Raw genomic sequence first — 19,099 nt, 5'->3', positions numbered from 1 at the left:
TTCTTAATCTTAAATAAAATAAAATAAATAAATATTATAGAGCGTTCTTACACAGATTGATCGAGTCCCACGGTAAGCTCAATAAGGCTTGTGTTGTGGGTATTCAGACAACGATATATGGACGTAGTTACGCAATAACGTCCAATCCATCTGAAATTGTCATTGAAATGAAAGACTTTTGTTTTCCATACAAGGTCTAAAACTTAATGACAATTTCATGTGGATTGGAACGTTATTGCGTAACTACGTCCATATATAATATACAAACTTATAGACATAGAAAACATCCATGACTCAGGAACAAATATCTGTGCTCATCACACAAATAAATGCCCTTACCGGGATTCGAACCCGGGACCGCGGCTTAGCAGGCAGGGTCACTACACGCTAGGCCAGACCGGTCGTCTCTTAATTATAATCGTCGTCGCCGTCGTCGTCGGATCTTAATTATAATAATTGAGTTTTAGGTAATATAGGTAAATTAGGTACACACAAAATTTTATTCATGTGATTTAAATCAAATCTGAATATTCTAATTCAATTTCTATTTATTTTTTATTTCAAGCATCATGGCTCATACAGCAATATACGAATACAAATTAAAATATGTGAAACATGTTAAAACTAAAATAAAATTGTATTCGTGTGATTTCGATCAAATCCGAATATTCTAATTCAACAACGACATAGTTTTAATTCGACACTCTTACTTTCTTATGATTCTACCAATATTATTTATAATTTTTCAGACTCTTGTAACAGATTAGTGCTTAATTCACATTACAAAATCAGAATATGTAGGTACCTATCGTATATGTATTTTTTTAGTCGGAGTGTTCTTAGCCATGTTTCATGAAAACCGGTCCACTACGTCGGGGGTTTTTCAAAATTTTAATTTTGTGATATTATTAAATTAAAACGGGACTTAATCGCGTAAAACTTACGGACCACGGACGTAATGTCATGTCCGAAACGTCGGGTTAAATATAAAACGTAAGTTTTACGCGATTAAGTCCCGTTTTAATTTAATAATATGAGTGAAGATCGTGTTAGTTTAAATCAATATATTTAATTTTGTGGTTATACAGTTATGTACTTATAGTTGCTTCTCTCGGGTAAAAATCTTCTCCCAGCTTTATCAATTGGTTAAGTTCAGGCACGAAGAACAAAAACTAAACGACTAACCTAGTTTTTTTACAAGAATTGGCATTGAAAGTATGGGCATTTGTCCAAGAAAACGGAATATCAAAGTAAATAAAATTGTGAGCGGAATACAGCGGCAGAGGCAGAATACCAAGAAAATAGAGGTGTCTGTCAATAAAATGGTGTTTGTTTGCTAAGCATTTTTATCTAGTAACTCTGGAATGTTTATTTAAGTAATAAGTTTTGTAATGGACAAACATTTAAAACAGACTTAAGTAGGACATATTTTGAAGATGAACTGGTACTGGCGGTCTAGCACAGATTGCGATCTTGCGCGTGGCGTGTCCATTTACCTACGTCTAGCGCGACTTATTTATTAATATGGACGAGAAATCGAGGGAACTCCTCAAATCTGAAAGGCACACATATGGTGATTTTTGTGTTTTTTAAGGAACAGCATGCATTTACGTACGGAACAGTGACATTTGGTGCAGTGGAACTGCTGATGATGGTCAGAACGGAACTCCTTAAATCTGAACGGCACACTTATACTGACTTTAGTATTTTTATAAGAACAGCATGCACTTACGTCCAGAACAGTGACATTTGGTGCAGTGGAACTGCTGATGAAGATCAGAACGGAACTCCTTAAATCTGAACGGCACACTTATAGTGACTTTGGTATTTTTATAAGAATAGCATGCATTTAAGTTCAGAACAGTGACATTTATTTAGTTATGTTTGTTAAGAATATTGAGTTTTCAAGTCAAATTTTGTCAAGCTTCGATTTCTTATAATCGGATTCATGAGGAATTGAGGAAACTCCTCAAACCTTAATGGTATACGTATATTCATTTGTGTTGCCATCAAATCATCATCATCCTCCTTGCGTTATCCCGGCATTTGCCACAGCTCATGGGAGCCTGGGGTCCGCTTTGACAACTAATCCCAAGATTTGGCGTAGGCACTAGTTTTACGAAAGCGACTGCCATCTGACCTTCCAACCCGGAGGGTAACTAGACCCTATTAGGATTAGTCCGGTTTCCTCACGATGTTTTCCTTCATCAAAAAGCGACTGGCAAATATCAAATGACAAATGTGTTGCCATCAAATAATTAAAGTATTAAAAGCAGCTTTAAAAAATACCTACACATTTCTACATAATCCAACATTCGCAAGTAGCTTTCTTCAGAACCCCAAAGGCGGCGGTTTTTTTTTCTTAAAAATTATTTAATGCCTACAACTCTGAAAGTAGGCGAAATCCAGAAAAGTTTGTATGACATTTTACTCTTCTAATATGATGAGGAATACGCTGTTAAAATTATTATATATGTTACATCGTGTATATGAAATTGCTTTTGAAAATGCTATCTATAAAATCATCTCTACTCGTTTGAGAAAATGTAGAATAGGAAACTGGCGATTCGCGGAGTCTCATCCATTTTACTACACACACATCTATAATTTTACTTACTAAGATTTCGTATATTTCCATTTCGTGCTGTGTTGGTAAATAAATATATTTTTTTATTCACTTGATTCATTCCCTAGACACAGAAGATCTACATTTTTATAATTAAAGTATTAACAATACATGTATGTAATTGCAACATAGTCAAATAACAACAGGTATGTACGCGTTCTAAAACAGAAAGATCTTAAAACCAATTTGTATTCCTAACTCATCCCAAAAGTTGTAACACCGCCAATTTCATACCAACATATTTGACAACTTAATACACAATTTGAAGTCTCACATCAGACGATGTCTATCGCGTCGGCATAGGGCATAAAATTCTATGAAAATGTATGACTGGGGGTAAAATATGATTTGTATCAGGGGCCCATCTGTCAGAGGCGAAACATTAATGCTACACGAAGGCGACGTAATGATGTGTAGATCCGTATCTGATAATGGACGTGTCACTATTTATGTCTACTGGGATGACAACAGATAACTGACTAATAAACAGTTGCGGGAAAAATCGCAACGTCGGTGGTTAAACATGGATATTGCTAAAAGTGGCGCCCGAACGTGGGGCCACGCCGTGTTGGAGTTAATTTAGTACAAAAGCTTGAAATTGGCTGTATCATTATGGGACAACGTTATACGGAGGATTTGTAGGTATCCATGGCTCGATGCTGTTTTACACACAAATTTGGACTCTTCGAAAAGTGGCGCCCAACGTGGGGTGTGAATGTGAAATAAATTTAATTTCTTATAAATGCTTGAAATGACAGGTAAATTGTGAAGCGTGTGATTATATTAGTTTGTTTATTTTATTTATTTAGGCAATGGATTGGGGTGTGATATACTTTAGAGCGAGAGAAACATAGCATATAAGTCTGTCCTTTTTACCTTATTTTATTATGCAATAAAGATTTAATAAATGAAAAAAAACTGAGTTGCGCTTCATGTCTTTTGAACAGTGACAATAAAAATAAGCTAAAAGTAACCAAATACATCAAATATTTCTGTTTTTATTCTTTATATACCTACACATTTGGAACTTCCAACGCTACATTATTTTCTCCTTTCAACTAAGATGGCGGTACCAACGCCAGCCTTATCGTGAAAATGTCATCGCCGTGACACGTTCTCCCCAGAGACATCTCCAATACCGCTGCATTTATGGAAATATTAACGAATGTACGGAATTTTAATTAAAAATTTTGCCTTTTGTATTGCGTAGATACTTATAATGTTCTTGGTTTGATAAATAAGAAAAGACGATGTAGCTGTCAGTGTCAAATAATCATCACGTGTTTAATTTATAGACATTATTTTAACTTCCAATACAAGACCAGAGTCATAAACCCAAATGTCTCACAGAAACCTTTTTCCATTTTGTTCATCATCATCATCATTTCAGCCGTTAATCGCCCATTGCTATTTTTCTATTTTATTATGGTATAACTAAGTAATATTGATGTTAATAAAACACAAATAAAAACAATGAATCTGAAATAATAAAATAAAATCAAATTAATTTTCCTACTAATTTCCGAAGTAGAACAGTATACGAGTATATGTACTAAATATAGAATGAATGATAAAAGTTCACTTAGATATATTGAATAAAATTCAAATGAGTTACGAATATTTACAAGTTCACCGGTGTGCTTTCATAATTCCATAATTTTATTAAACAGACACTGAAATTCAAACGGCATTTATGAAAAACGATAAGAATTACGATTCCGGACACGTGTCCGCCATTTTGAAGAATGCCTGCGTTTAAAAAGGTTGCGTTTCAGTCCGAGTTCCACCACAGATAAGACATTTTGTCTATGGGCAGGGATACGCAGGTAACCGAGACGAGAGGGTGCATACTCAATGTGTTTAATGTTCATTTTCACAGATAAGTAATCAAAACGGAATTGCGTTTCAATGTACGCAGTACGCTTAAAGGGGTCTGATATAATAATGATTAGTTAGAATATGGTTTATACATCAAATAAGAGGTTAGGGATTAATATAGTAATTTCAATAAAGATATTAATCTAAGTAAATATGTGTCGATTAACTTCAAAACTCAGCTTTTTAAAGTTTATTAAATAAGCTTAAATAATACCCACCTACTTAATATTGCAAACAGGACTTAATCCCCTTTTTAGGGTTCCGTAGTCAACTAGGAACCCTTATAGTTTCGCCATGTCTGTCTGTCCGTCCGTCCGTCCGTCCGTCCGTCCGTCCGTCCGTCCGTCCGTCCGCGGATAATCTCAGTAACCGTAAGCACTAGAAAGCTGAAATTTGGTACCAATATGTATATCAATCAGGCCAACAAAGTGCAAAAATAAAAAATGGAAAAAAATGTTTTATTAGGGTACCCCCCCTACATGTAAAGTGGGGGCTGATATTTTTTTTCATTCCAACCCCAACGTGTGATATATTGTTGGATAGGTATTTAAAAATGAATAAGGGTTTACTAAGATCGTTTTTTGATAATATTAATATTTTCGGAAATAATCGCTCCTAAAGGAAAAAAAAGTGCGTCCCCCCCCTCTAACTTTTGAACCATATGTTTAAAAAATATGAAAAAAATCACAAAAGCAGAACTTTATAAAGACTTTCTAGGAAAATTGTTTTGAACTTGATAGGTTCAGTAGTTTTTGAGAAAACTACGGAAAACTACGGAACCCTACACTGAGCGTGGCCCGACACGCTCTTGGCCGGTTTTTTATAATTTATTAATATAAATATATGTAAACAATTAATATTATTATTGTAATATAATTTATTTATATTATTTTTCATTTCATTTATTTATGTGTTAAAATTATCTCTTTCTTATTTTTTTGTATTTCACTTTCTTGTCCTGTGTATGTGTGCTGTACTGAATAAATGACTTTTTCTTTCTTTCTTCTTTTCAAAAAGTTATACGCGATATATTAAATCCCGTTTATCCGTCCCGTAAATCAGTGTTAAGCTTAAATAGTTTTATTAAACATATTTTTACGAACAAAAGCAACCGTATTTTCACCGCTAAACTAAAAAAATAAAATCCATCAAATAAATTACCCCTTTTAAAAACTTGTGTGGCTCAAAAATATTAATTGGAACATCCTAAAACGCCGTTCTCATTTTCACCAATATTCAATTAAAACCGCAGCCACAGACAAAAATGATGAACAAATATCATCGATCCCATAGACACAGATAAAAAACGGGTTTGGGCGGAGTCGCGTTAGTGCCGCCCCGGTTCCTCCCACGCGGTAAACAACACATACTTGTTATAGCCACGGCTGTATTCTGGCGGACTGCTATTCAAATGGACTAATCTGTGGCTGTTTCCGCAAAAAACGTTTAAATGATCATTATAGAGTTTTTCATTCTCTGTATTGTTTATGAATTTAGTTTTTTTTAATGTTTAGACTGTTTGTTTATACCGTAATTCGAAATAGATTCAAATGCCCAATAGGATGCGCATGACGCGTATCATCTACAACAGCCATACGCAGTGTGCTCTGCGGAGCCCTAGGGCTCCGAAAATCCTCTCTGGGGGCTCCGTATGAATTTTGGTTGACTGATATGCGACTTCAACTCTCTTCCATAAAACCAAAGATTCGCCAATTGTAAAAATAAAAACAGTTGCATGTAATACCTCACATTAGAATCTAGTAAGTAATTGTGATTGTTTAAAGAAATAGGTACATACCTTTAAATATAATAAATAAATCACATGAGGAGAAATGATGCAATATTTTTTGAATAACTATTAGCCCGCAAATACCCTGAATTACTACTGCGTATAATTTAAATTACTCGGAAATGGTAGTTGGTAAACCCTCTATTATTGGCTATTTTTCACGTAACACTTAAAATATTCTGTTGAATATTCCCACAATCCATGTAGATTTTGTTAACTATCTAATACCTAATTGAATTGAGTGAATGACCAAAAATAATAGGTAGCAACATACTTACTTTAGCCATTAATATTTTATTTTAAAGATTCTTTTTTTCTATTTGAACTAAAGTCTATTCTATCAAGCCATTTCCGTCACAAGAAAAGAGCTGCAAATTGAAAAAATGTAGCCGCCAATCGCCAATGTTTATTGCCTCGAAGAAAATAAAAAAAATCTTTAATTTTTTCTAGTGATAAAATCGTTTGACCTTTATACATAGACAGATACGAGTAGGTTAAAATTGGAACTCTTGGAACGTTGGTAACACTTTCGTTACTACAGTTGTCACCAAAACACATCGAATACGGGCAGCAAGGCTATTTTTTTATTAAACGCAGCAAATTAACACATGTATAATTTTAATTGCACAAAGCTGTAGATAGACAGGGGTTTGGAACCCTTTACCGGCGTTTTCAATGTTTTATAATCATGTTTCATGATCGACAGGCTTTAGTTACTGTTTTAAAGCGACGCTATCTAGATGGGTTATGTCTGCAGTTGTCACCAAAACACGTCGAATACGAACACCAGGGTAAGTACTCATCAAACGCCGCAAATTAACACATGTATAATTGCACAAAGCTGTAGACAGGGGTTTGGAACCCTTTACCGGCGTTTTCATGTTTTATAATCGTGTTTCATGCGTTATTGGCGCCCTTTGTGGCCGCTCGGGCTGGAAATGCTGTTACATGCCGCTTATGGATGGTTAGTCTAGACTGTTTAGGTAAATTAGGAAGCCTGAAATTGTACCGGTTAACATTTTAGTTATGTCGTCGGTTGGCAAGTTTAGCAGGTTGAATGGAAAATATTAAATAAGTACTTATTTGTTAATAATTATGAGTTATTACTACTTGCTGCAGCTAAGGCGTACTTACTAAAATACTTATTTTTTTATGTGTAAAGATTTTTTTGATAAAAAAATAAGCAAGCATTTTCTCACAAACAAATTTGCGAAATAATTTCATTTGAATGTTAAGGATATGCTTGATGAATCACTGCCGCCGATCAACCTACATACGAGTATATTTATCCGATAATTTGAAACATAGATACAATTTTAGATTATTAACTAAGTTCTGATCTTCTCTAATTCATGCCGGTTATTTTTTATTGAAATATTTTCAATAGTTTTACTTAATGCTAGCTGACAAAATGTAACTCTACATTCAATTGTAGTTTATTGTCAAACCGAGGTTGTTTAATTGCCATTTGCCCCTCTGTACACAGGGTCGCCAAATAGGCAGTTACACCAACTTCAACTAGTAAAGTATACGTAGATTACAGTATCCCGTTCATACTGCATTTATACTGGGTGTGTCTGTCATGTAATTGATCTGTTGCCGTTTTGGTGGTTTGGTTGGGGTGTAGGACATAAATGGTGTATTTGTAGGTATACTTTACTTATAACAACGATACGAGAATCTACTAGCGGTAGTTATTGTAGGTATATCAAAGGTTGTCTAGAAATGGTCTTTAGGGATAAGACTGCCTGCTGGCTACTTTTACCTATAATCGATTGTTGTGCCAATGGTAATAAAAAGTATTATATCTAATATATCTATATCATTGTGTTAATTTTGTAAAATGATTATTGGGTGATACAATATGATGATTTATTAATATTATTCCTGTTATCCCTGTTTTTAATTTAATGACGATCTTCATGATGGAAATTCTCATATTTATGTACAAAAACGCAATCTTGTAATGTAATTTTTTTCGTTAAATAAATCATTTATCTGTATCTAACGAATAAGACACTTGTTTGGTCTTAGATGAAAATTCTAAGTTAATAAAATAAATAATATCCGATTGTCACACCTATTGCCTATTGTCGCACCTAGTATTTAACTGTTGGTAGTTACTTAGTTATTTTAGTCCTCAAAGTTGTGATCATAGCTAATATAGAATATAGACATGATTGTACTGTATCATAGCGTAGCTTACTCTTAGTTGCATGATAGAAATAAATACTTAAGTAATTGTACCTTAAAATTATTTGCGACGATAAATGACGTTTTTTTTTATTATGTAGGCCATACAAAGTTAATATTCTGAAACCTCATAAAATATTGAGGGCTTTAAAAAGTGCTTATTTAAATATTTAGTAGGTAAAAAGTTGTATTTCATTACTATTTGTGGGTGTTATTCTAACGTAAGTATACCTAATCTACTTCAATCAAATAATTTTATTTTGTTACTTAGATTGAAACTATTGAATGGCTTTTTTGAAACTATTGCTTTTTGTCTCTAAAACGCAGGATTAGCCTATCAGATTGCACGTGCATTTCAGTGGTATCAAAAAGCCCTAACAAATTGAGCAAACCTCTGTCAATCGAAATGAAACTCCCGCTCATCAAACAAAATTTAAATCCATCTACCCAACCATAATTCCGAATCAAAATACCTAACAGACACATAGCTATCGAGTATATGGCTGCCTGCCCCTTTGATGTGCTGTACTGTGTGTTCGGTTATGTGTGTGTATACCCTTCTATTTTGGTTGTCTTGCCGTTTGGGCATAAAGGGTTAGGTTTTGTTTTAGACGGATATAAAAGGTGTCGGGCATTATGGACGTTTGTGATCTTTTCCGTTTTATCTATGTAGGGAGTTTGTTAATTTATTTTCTATATGCATGTCCTACGTAGGTACCTATTTGCAATAGTTATTTGTTATACAAAGGGGCAAAGTTGTATTTTAACACACGAGAAGTAAAATACATTTTTACCACACCAACGGGTAAAGGCTTACTTTGCTATTTGAAAACAGATAGCAAAATTGCATTTTATCCACAAGAGTGCAAAGTAATTTCATAGAAATTTTAACTTGATACCTTAAGCTAGCTGACCCTTTAGCACAACTTGCCTTGTCGCGCGCGAGTCCATACATCAAGCGCGACTTCAAGTATGGACTCGCACGCGACAAGGCAAGTTGTGCTAGAGGGGCTGGTAGAATTTATCTATAAATGATGATTTTGAATCATAAATATTGAATAAATCGATGGATTTGATTTAGTTTGATGTTTTATAGTCAGTATTTTGTTCGTGTTGGTGTGGTGAAAAATTTTGTGTTTCACTCGGTGGCAAAGTTTGTTTAACCTTCGTGCCTTGAAACCCTCGCAACGCTCATGATTCCACTTTTTGAACCACTCGCTACGCTCGCGGTTTAATATTGGAATCTTTCGCTTGCTCGGGTATCAATATTGGCACGTGCGGTTAAACAACTACTTTGCCCCCTTGTAAAACAAATAACTATTGCACCCGAGTGTAACACAAAACTTTTCCACTCACTATAGCGAGAAAACTACAACGCAAAAAATGCGTTTATCACTGCTTCCAGTAGTTCCACAGGTGGTAAATCATCTTTATTACTAGATTCACCTGCTTTTATCAATTTTAAAGCAGTTAATTTGACTTTATTCAAGGTCAAATTACTTTACCCACCAGTGAATAAAATGCGTTCTTACCCGCTGGTATTGAAGGACAAAACACGTGTTTCCGAGCTAGTGAGGGGAATGTGGAATTGAAAAACGAGCAAGTGAAAGGATTCTATAGTTGAACCATGTCTACATAAAACCTACGTTATTTTCGAGAGTATAATTGTATAATTTAAATACGAGTACAATGAATAGAATCCTGAACTTGAGTATTTTTTAATACACGAGAAGTAAAATACATTTAAATTTTTACCCGAGTGTAACAAAAAAATAAAACTTTTCCCCTCACTATAGCGAGGAAACTACAACGCAAAAAATGCGTTTATCACTTGCTTCCAGTAGTTCCACAGGTGGTAAATCAGCTTTATTACTAGATTCATCTACTTTTATCAATTTTAAAGCAGTTAATTTGACTTTATTCAAGGTCAAATTACTTTACCCACTAGTGGATAAAATGCGTTTTTACCCGCTGGTATTAAAGGACAAAACACGTGTTTCCGAGTTAGTGAGGGGAAAATAACTAAAGTTAGTATTTCATGCCAATTTTATTCACTTTTTATAAACCTGTTACTTGGTCGTATTCAAATCTTATCCGATTGTGATTCGAAGAGCGCAGCGGTTCCTGGTACTACTTTTCATAACTGAGGCGATTTTGTATTTTACTCTAGTTTTTTTTCGTTGGAGTACGATTTTTTACTAATTTTAATAACTTTTGGATAGAATGTGGCTAAATACAAAATCAAAACTTGTCCCGATAAACTACTGCATGTCTACGTTTGTATTTTCCGTAACTCGGGATATACCTAACGATATATTCCAAATGTCTCTACTCTTGCTAACTACCGAACTTTAAAAAGACGAAATGTCAAGAAAATAAACCCTTCAAATAATCATCAACAAGTATATTCAAAATTACAATACAGGGAGTCACCAAGCCACCTAATATCCCCAAGCCATAGCGTAATATAAGATATCCTAACACTCCATTTCACACCACACACAATACTTAAGACAATAACTCAGACCCAATAAATAAATATTCAACGCGCCATACATCTCACTAATTTAGTGCACCAGGACCCCATAGAACGCCCCGCGGTTATATATCTTGCGACATTTTTCTTTCTTATCTGGGCTCGCCAGACGGTCATCCTTCGCCTTTTGACTAGTAGCCAAGAGTGCAATAGTTGACGCTCAGTGTCGTAGACCGTAGTTACCTCTCTATCGCTCGGTCGTGTTCGAATGTATGGGAAATAAAAACAAATTAAATCCAGCTAAACTTGAATGCAGTATGGTACCTTAGGGTATGGTGCTTTGCGCACACTAGCGTCCCCTGCCACCGCAACACCTTTTAGCATGAAATAGGTCGCGGTTTACGGGTTTTCTTCATTTTTGAGAAAAGTGTTAGAGTTAGGAAAGCAGTGTCTATAAAAGAATTAATCCTCAGTAAATTAAAAAAAAAGGTATGAGTTTATATTATTCATGCATTAGCTTGTTGAAGTTCGATATAATACAGTACTTATACTTAATGACATACGAGGGAGAACATAGATATTTTTATTACTTGTTTAGTTTCTGAATTTTGTTAAAGTTTAACAAGCAGTAGCGTGATAATGGTGCATGATATCAAAAAAAGTCATTTGGGAATTTAATGAGCATTATTTCTTGCACTGACAACTTTTTTGTAAAATGTATATTTTGTCTAAAAATTAACAACAACTGAATTTTGGAACATTCAAGTGAAACGCAGTTTAGCTTCGTCGCGCCACTAGAGAAGAGCGATAGCGAAAGCTAGCTGCGAAGCGCAAGCGATTTTGACGACGACAAGGTAGGTTATTCTGAATATTGTGGTCCCTTTCTTGTGACATTTATCACCAGATTCACGAGTTCGTATAGGTTTGGTTGTAATGGATTTATTCTGTCTTTTGACCTGCCGTTCTGCTGAAAGAGACTTCGGTTTTACATTAACCTTGAGTGTTTGCGGACTTTGTTCATCTTAACATATAATATTGGTAGTTACGGTGCTGTTACACGGGCAACACAATTGCCAGCAATTTACATACCATTGCCGAGTTTGTTCAATACGCACCAACTAACTATGGAGCAAACGCGGCAATGGTATGTGAATTGCTGGCAGTTGTGTTGCCCGTGTAACAGTACCTTTAAATAAATGTATTTTTTCTAGAAATCAAGCAACTTTAGAAATTCTCACGGCAGTTTTGCCCCATGTAGAGATGTTTCTTAAGAATCTTAAGGTTATAAGTAGGTAATTTTTATGCTATTTACAACACCTTGGTTAGGTATTGAAAATACTCAAAAACTTCTACCCCTTCAGACTTTTTGAAATTGCCCGTCTTTATCGCTAGCAAGTGTTGTACAGATACGATTTTTAAAGCTAAAAGATCTTCATAACACAATTGAATTATTAAGCCAAAATCCGTCTTAAAAGCAAAGCACAGGCAATACCCACTCAAATAAAAAAATATAACAGTCCGGAATGTTCCGGACACTCTTAAACACGCATAAATAAATTAACATTAAAATAACGAGCGGACCCTCCGAGGGGACGAAAATAAAATTAGTTCCGCCGCTATCGCTGCAGGACCCTTAACTGGAGCTTAGACGCACCCTTAACGTTTAGTTGAATAAATAGTTGCATATTTTGGAGATTTTCTTTTTGAAGGGGTGTCAGTTCTAGTAGTGTTACTGTTATGATCGGTTGGATATGAATCGTGGCATTAAAATTTCATGAGTAGGTTACGTAGGACCTATAGTTGTGGCTTTCAGATAAGTCTGAGCAAGATTTAGGTTTTTATTATTAATCCTTATTACTGCCTAGTTAGGTACTGTGTAGTTTCAGTCAGATCGATCGGCAACTAGACTCATATCGAATTTGGCACAATAAATGATTGTCTTAGTAGGTGTAGTAGGTACCTATTTGAAATAAGAAACCGATATTTTATAGATTTTGGGTATTAAAAGTGTCAGTGATGTAGTGACGTTATAGAATATAAATCTAACTTCATGCCGAAACAATCACTGACATAATGACATTTATGCCTCATACTTAAATGTCAGAAAATGTTGTTTGTATTTATTATAAGGGATTTTGTGCAAAAAAGATTAAGTAAATAAATAACTATAAAGCATTCACATACATTTCGGAGAGTGTGCTGAGGAACTGTACAATTTTGTTCCTCCGTCCCCATTTCACCATAGGACCAGCAGACAATCGAAGTGTTAATATTCCGAAAGTACGGACTAAGCGTTTTGCTTCAACATTTCTTTTGCGAACCGCCAAAGAGTGGAATGCCCTGCCTGAGTCTGTGTTTCCGCATGAGTACAAGGTCTCTTTAAAGAGTAAACAGGTATCTCATAGGTAAGCGTGCTCCACCTTAGACCGCATCATCACCTACCATCAGGTGTGATCGTGGTCAAACGGTAGACGTATTCGAACTAAAAAAGAAACCTTTCAACGACAACAAGTTGGAGATCATATAAAATGTCGAACGCGCAGGTGACCACGCGTACAGAACGGGAAATTTCGAATTATTAAATTTACGATTGCACTTAAATACTAACTAGTATACATTTACGCACACACTAGTAGACATATACATTTTCCCAATGCTGCATTTCGAATTCCAAAACAGCGGTAACCTAATTAAGCCATTTTACGATTCTCTCACAGGCCACAAAGCGCCCCTAATCGAGCTGGTACTGTTGTTACAAAGCGGAGCCTCGGGCGAGTGCGGTCGTGACACAATGCTGGTTGCTGGCCAAATATACAAACGGTTACTACTACAATATTGACTAATACTGCAGAAATTAGGCAAAAATAAGCGCTGGTGGCCTAGCGGTAAGAGCGTGCGACTTTCGATCCGGAGGTCGCTGGTTCGAACCCCAGCTCGTACCAATGAGTTTTTCGGAACTTATGTGCGAAATGTCATTTCCTCACGATGTTTCCCTTCACCAAAAAGCGACTGGCAAATATCGCTTTTTGGTGAAGGAAAACATCGTGAGGAAACCGGACTAATTCCAATAAGGCCTAGTCACCCTTCGGGTTGGAAGGTCAGATGGCAGTCGCTTTCGTAAAACTAGTGCCTATGCCAAAATCTTGGGATTAGTTGTCAAAGTGGACCCCAGGCTCCCATGAGCCGCGGCGAATGCCGGGATAACGCAAGGAGGATGATGATGATGACTGCAGAAATTGGGGCCTAGTTGGCTCTTGATAAGTCTGACAAGCTGTTTTCAAGCGAAATACTTAAGAACGGAGTAAGAATTTTCGTTCAAGTGTGATCGAGCTGTTACTATTGTTACAAAGCACAGCCTCGAGAGCGGTCGTGTCACAACGGTGGTCGTTGGTCAAGTTTACAAATGGTTACCAGCGAGTCAATACTGCAATCTTTTTAACCCAAACCCTGCCAAAACCATTTGTTTCCGGTCATGGTAGAATTGGGTTAGTAAGAGTAATCCTTCAAGAACAATTTTATTAGGTACGTCGAGTTGCGCAAACCAAATCTGAGAGTAGGCACCTACACTACATAGAGCTAGATGGTTGACGCATCAATGCATATTAATGCTAGTGATAGTGATAGTTGGTAGATGGATAATCTTGTCAAAACTGAGTGATGACTACTTAAAGCCAAATGCCATAGTTAGGTAGGTACATACATATTAGATAGGTAATGCGCAATTTACGAGTAGTACAATAATATAATAGTATTTTATACAATCGTGATATAATACAAAGCTTTTCAGTCGAGTACCATGTTTAGGCCACGAAGCTTTGCTGAGTGGCCTAAAAGTACGGTACGAGAGTGAAAAGCTTAATTATATCACTATTGTATACAATACTTTTTCTACGAGTGATGAAGATGATGATGTTCATCATCAATGGACGGAAATATCATCATTCATGCAAGTTAAAATTAATGTTAATAGCGTCGTTCACTGTTGTATCAACATCGAATTACCTAGCAACCAATTGTTTGTAATAACCGTCTCTGATTGGCCGATAACGCGACAGATAAAAAAAAATGTGTTTCAGATGCCGACAAATTTGCCAGGTATCGCAAATTAGTATAGAAATTGTATGAAGTTCTATTTTTGAAATTATTACAGTTAACTATAAAACTATAATGAGATTATTATAGTTGAGTCGGAACTGCCATAGAGTATCCAACACTGAAAAGTTAGCACTTATAGTTTAGTCTGTGGTGTCCTAATTGACAGATTACAGTCGACGAGTAGAAAAAAAATATTATATGAACATTCATCATTATTTGCAATTTTCCAATATGCCGTGCATAAATGTCATAAACGTCGACTGGCGTCATGCCCGCCGCCGTGTTGCCGCTTTCACGGAGAGTTGGATGCTTAACGACCATGTGCGTGAAGGTTTCGGGTATTATATGATTGAAAGTTCATCATTACTTGCCGCATCACGTTCCTAATATGACGTCATAGATGTCAAGACTGGCGTCATACCCGCCGCCGTGTTACCGCTTTCACGGAGAGTTGGATGCTTAACGACCATGTGCGTGAAGGTTTCGGGTATTATATGATTGAAAGTTCATCATTATTTGCTACCTCACTTACAAAACTTGCAATATGCCACATGATAGACGTCCGTCAAAATGATTTCGACGTATGGAGACGGTTTGTGAAAATTTTGGCAGATATTTTATTATTGGAATTCATCATTATAGCCTGGTAATATATGACTATTGTCAAGAGGATGAGTCGATGACAGTTCAATAGTATGAAGATAATAATTTTCATGAAATTCCGCTTCCGTACCTATTTCTGCGTGGGCTTCTGGGCTTGCTAGTATTTAAGCTTTGTAATATGGCGCATAGCATCTCCAATAGTTTTATCGGTATAAGTATAATAGACGTCGCGTCGAGCCATGCTATTGGCGCTTTCATACTTCCATAATTATTTATTATTATTATATGCTATTCTATCTTTTCAAAAATAAGAAAAAGATGATATCATTAATTGACCAGAGTGCGTAGCCGAATGCATAAACGCTCACGGAACGAAACGCTCGTAGATATCTATCTCTATCGCTCCTGCGTATTGGCGCGACAGAGCCAGACTACCTTTCGCGGCATTTCGTTTTCGTTTCGCGTCATAGAAATCTGAGAGTAGACTGCACAGTGCACACGTAAGTAGCGTTGAGCTTCGAGCCGCGTTTAGCACTTGAGTGCTTGCTTTCGTTGGGAAAAACACTTATGAGGCAAGGTATTTTCACGGTCAGCCTTCTTCACTTTCAATTAGGTCTTAAAACGCTACAGGAGCGAAAATGCTAAAATGGAAAGGAGCCCCCATTTAAATTTGGGAATTTTAGTTAAATATACTAGTGTTATTAACTAGATTTATCGAAAAAAAAAAATGTATCCATTCAGTGTTCTGGGTGTGTTCTGGGTTTTTACCCAGTTAAAAGATATTGCGAAAAAATCTTTTATATCGCGGTTCCGCTCTCGACTGTTTCCTCCTTCAAAACTTATTCAATCGTAACGAAATTTGAGAATCTAAATAACAATGAAATAATCTGTGTCGGACCGTTTAGTTTTTTTTAACTAATTGTTACCAAATTTGAATACCACACCTTTTTTGCGCCATAATCATTAAGGCCGTTTTTGGAAATTTTCGATGGGCTCTAGCGTCTTTAAAAATAAGAACATCAAAAAAATCAAAACGGTCCAACACAGATAAAAATAATAATAATCTGTGTTGAAAAAAAATGTGCTCTATCTTCAAAAACCAGGGAGGAAATAGTCGAGAGCGTTTGTATGGAGAATTGACCCCTCCTGTATAGTCTTAAAAGTCGAAACAATTTTGCGAATTAAGTATCTATGGGGATATAAGTCTTTCATATTGTGAAAGGTAGGCTATTATAATTATGTTAAATGGTTCCATTGTTATTATAATTACAGATTTTTCAAACGTAAAAATAAATCATTAGTATTTAGTATAATGACAAGCGAAATCGTACACAAACGTTAAAGAACTGACCCACATCTTAGTGATCGTAAGAGCTCATCTTTACTAAACAGCAGAAGCCTATACCTTTTATGGTTTAAAACACTGACTGATAGACAAGGGAAACTAAAATCTTACACTTTTAAACGAGCAATTCTTGTATATTTATTTATTTATATATACCGACGATCTCGGAAACCGCTCTAACGATTTCGCTGAAATTTGTTATGTATATAGGGGTTTTCGGGGGTGAAAAATCGATCTAGCCGTAGCCTTAGATCCCGGAAAACGCGAATTTTCGAGTTTTCATGAGTTTCTCTTTCGCGTTAGTAAATGTAAAATATGGTCGTTAATTTCGCCGTGCGCGCATCGATTCCGCTTAGCTCAGTCGTACGAGGTCGGTCTAATGTACGCAGATAGATCGTAGGTGTCAGGGTTTCGAATCCCGGCCAGAAATTAAGTTTTTGTTTTTTGTCTTTTTTTTTGTTTTTGTATTTATAAGAGTTTTTTTTATCTAAAGACGTGATATATTAAAATAGAACCGAGCGAAGCTCGGTCGCCCAGATATTGTAATTTCAATGGCATGCATGCATCCTACAACGGATGTAAAGTAACGGTACCCTAACATCGAAGTTTATGCAAAGGTCTTTGAAAGATCAAGGTTATCTCCAAGATAATCAGATTACGTTTACCGAAGCCGTATCGAAATTAAAAATTCCACAACTCCATTGCAGTTTGTGTGGGACCAGAAAAATGTTCAAAGCTACCTAATTGGATACACAGAGAACCGCTACAAAGGGGGATGTTTCAGATAAAAATGAAAATTAAATCTTCCAACTGGATGGGCAGAGTAATGTTTTTGACGGTGCTGTGCGAGCCTCCTCCCTTCCCCCGGGTGGTGGGGGTGACCGCAAATCGACTATCAAAATGCTGGTGAAAAAAGTTGCCGGCAGACGGCGTGACGACGATCGTGTTGTTTTTGAGCGTTTGGACGCGACGCCATTTTGTGGCGGAGTAGGTAGTTTTGTGTATGCGATCAAATGACCCGTAATTTGAAACTATGTAATTGTTTTTGATTGTTGCTAGGTTAAGTAGAATAATAGTACATTACGCTACAAGTGCTGAAAAATGAGAATTCGAATCGAGTGGCGATAAATTGAAACACGTCCGAAGGGAGTGTTTCAAATCGACATTATAGTTACGAATTACCTCTTTGCACGCGTACGTAGTTTTACTTGCGTAATGAGATCCTTATTAATTACCTCAAAAGTGCGGTAGTATAGCCCCATATGTACTGTAAATGTATTTATAATAAAAATTAGGATTTATTAGTCTCAAATGTCGACCTATTGGAATGTGGATCCTATGTATTTGATGTATTTAAACTCACATTCACTCACGTATTTTTAGTCGATCGTGCATCCTAAGTCCGTTTTCACATTATTTGATCCGATATCGGATGTAAGGAAAGATTTCAAAAGCAAAAATCAAAGACGGCGGCTTAATATATGGGATATCGGTCCGACATCCGATATCGGATCGGATAATGTGAAAACGCACTAAGACGTTAGTGATGAAAGTGAGGAATAGTTCTATGTAACCGATTATTGGTTTACACGTGTTATTTTGTGGCTGGTTGGGTTTACACGTGTGGTTCGTATCGGTAAGTACTTGTTATTTCTATATGTAGCAGTCGCTGAGCATAAGGAAGGATAAAGGGAAAGCTGTTATCGATGACTATCGTTGCCTTACCGTTATATTACGGTGCAAACAGCGAAAACTGCTCGAGCTACTGAGAGGGTTCTTGCTACATTAAGTTTTTTTTTAATTTATTATTCCAAAAACATGAAGTACCTTTTATAAATTTTATATATCTCGAGCCTGTGTGGTGACGGGTTAAGAATTTCACCACCCCCTTTCTTCCCGTGGGTGTCGTAGAAGGCGACTGTGGGATATGGGTTAAATTGTGGCGTAGGCGAGAGGCTGGCAACCTTTCACTGCAATGCCACAGTTTCGTTTTCTTTCAACCCCTTATTTGCCAAGAGTGGCAGTGAAGCTTTAGTAGTTTCATGTGCTCTGCCTACCCCTTTATGGGATACAGGCGTGACTGTATGTATGTAT

General features: G+C 36.2%; 1 protein-coding gene across 1 annotated transcript in view; it reads right to left on the bottom strand.

The window, feature by feature from the left end:
• LOC125236099 (paired box protein Pax-6-like) overlaps positions 1-19,099 on the bottom strand; it is a 68,089-nt gene that overhangs the window by 10,340 nt on the left and 38,650 nt on the right. The window lies entirely within an intron of this gene.

This window comes from Leguminivora glycinivorella, chromosome 18 (genome assembly GCF_023078275.1).
Source record: "Leguminivora glycinivorella isolate SPB_JAAS2020 chromosome 18, LegGlyc_1.1, whole genome shotgun sequence".
NCBI lineage: Eukaryota > Metazoa > Arthropoda > Insecta > Lepidoptera > Tortricidae > Leguminivora > Leguminivora glycinivorella.
Note: the sequence above shows the minus strand (reverse complement) of the source record. Positions and strands in the feature narration are given on the sequence as shown.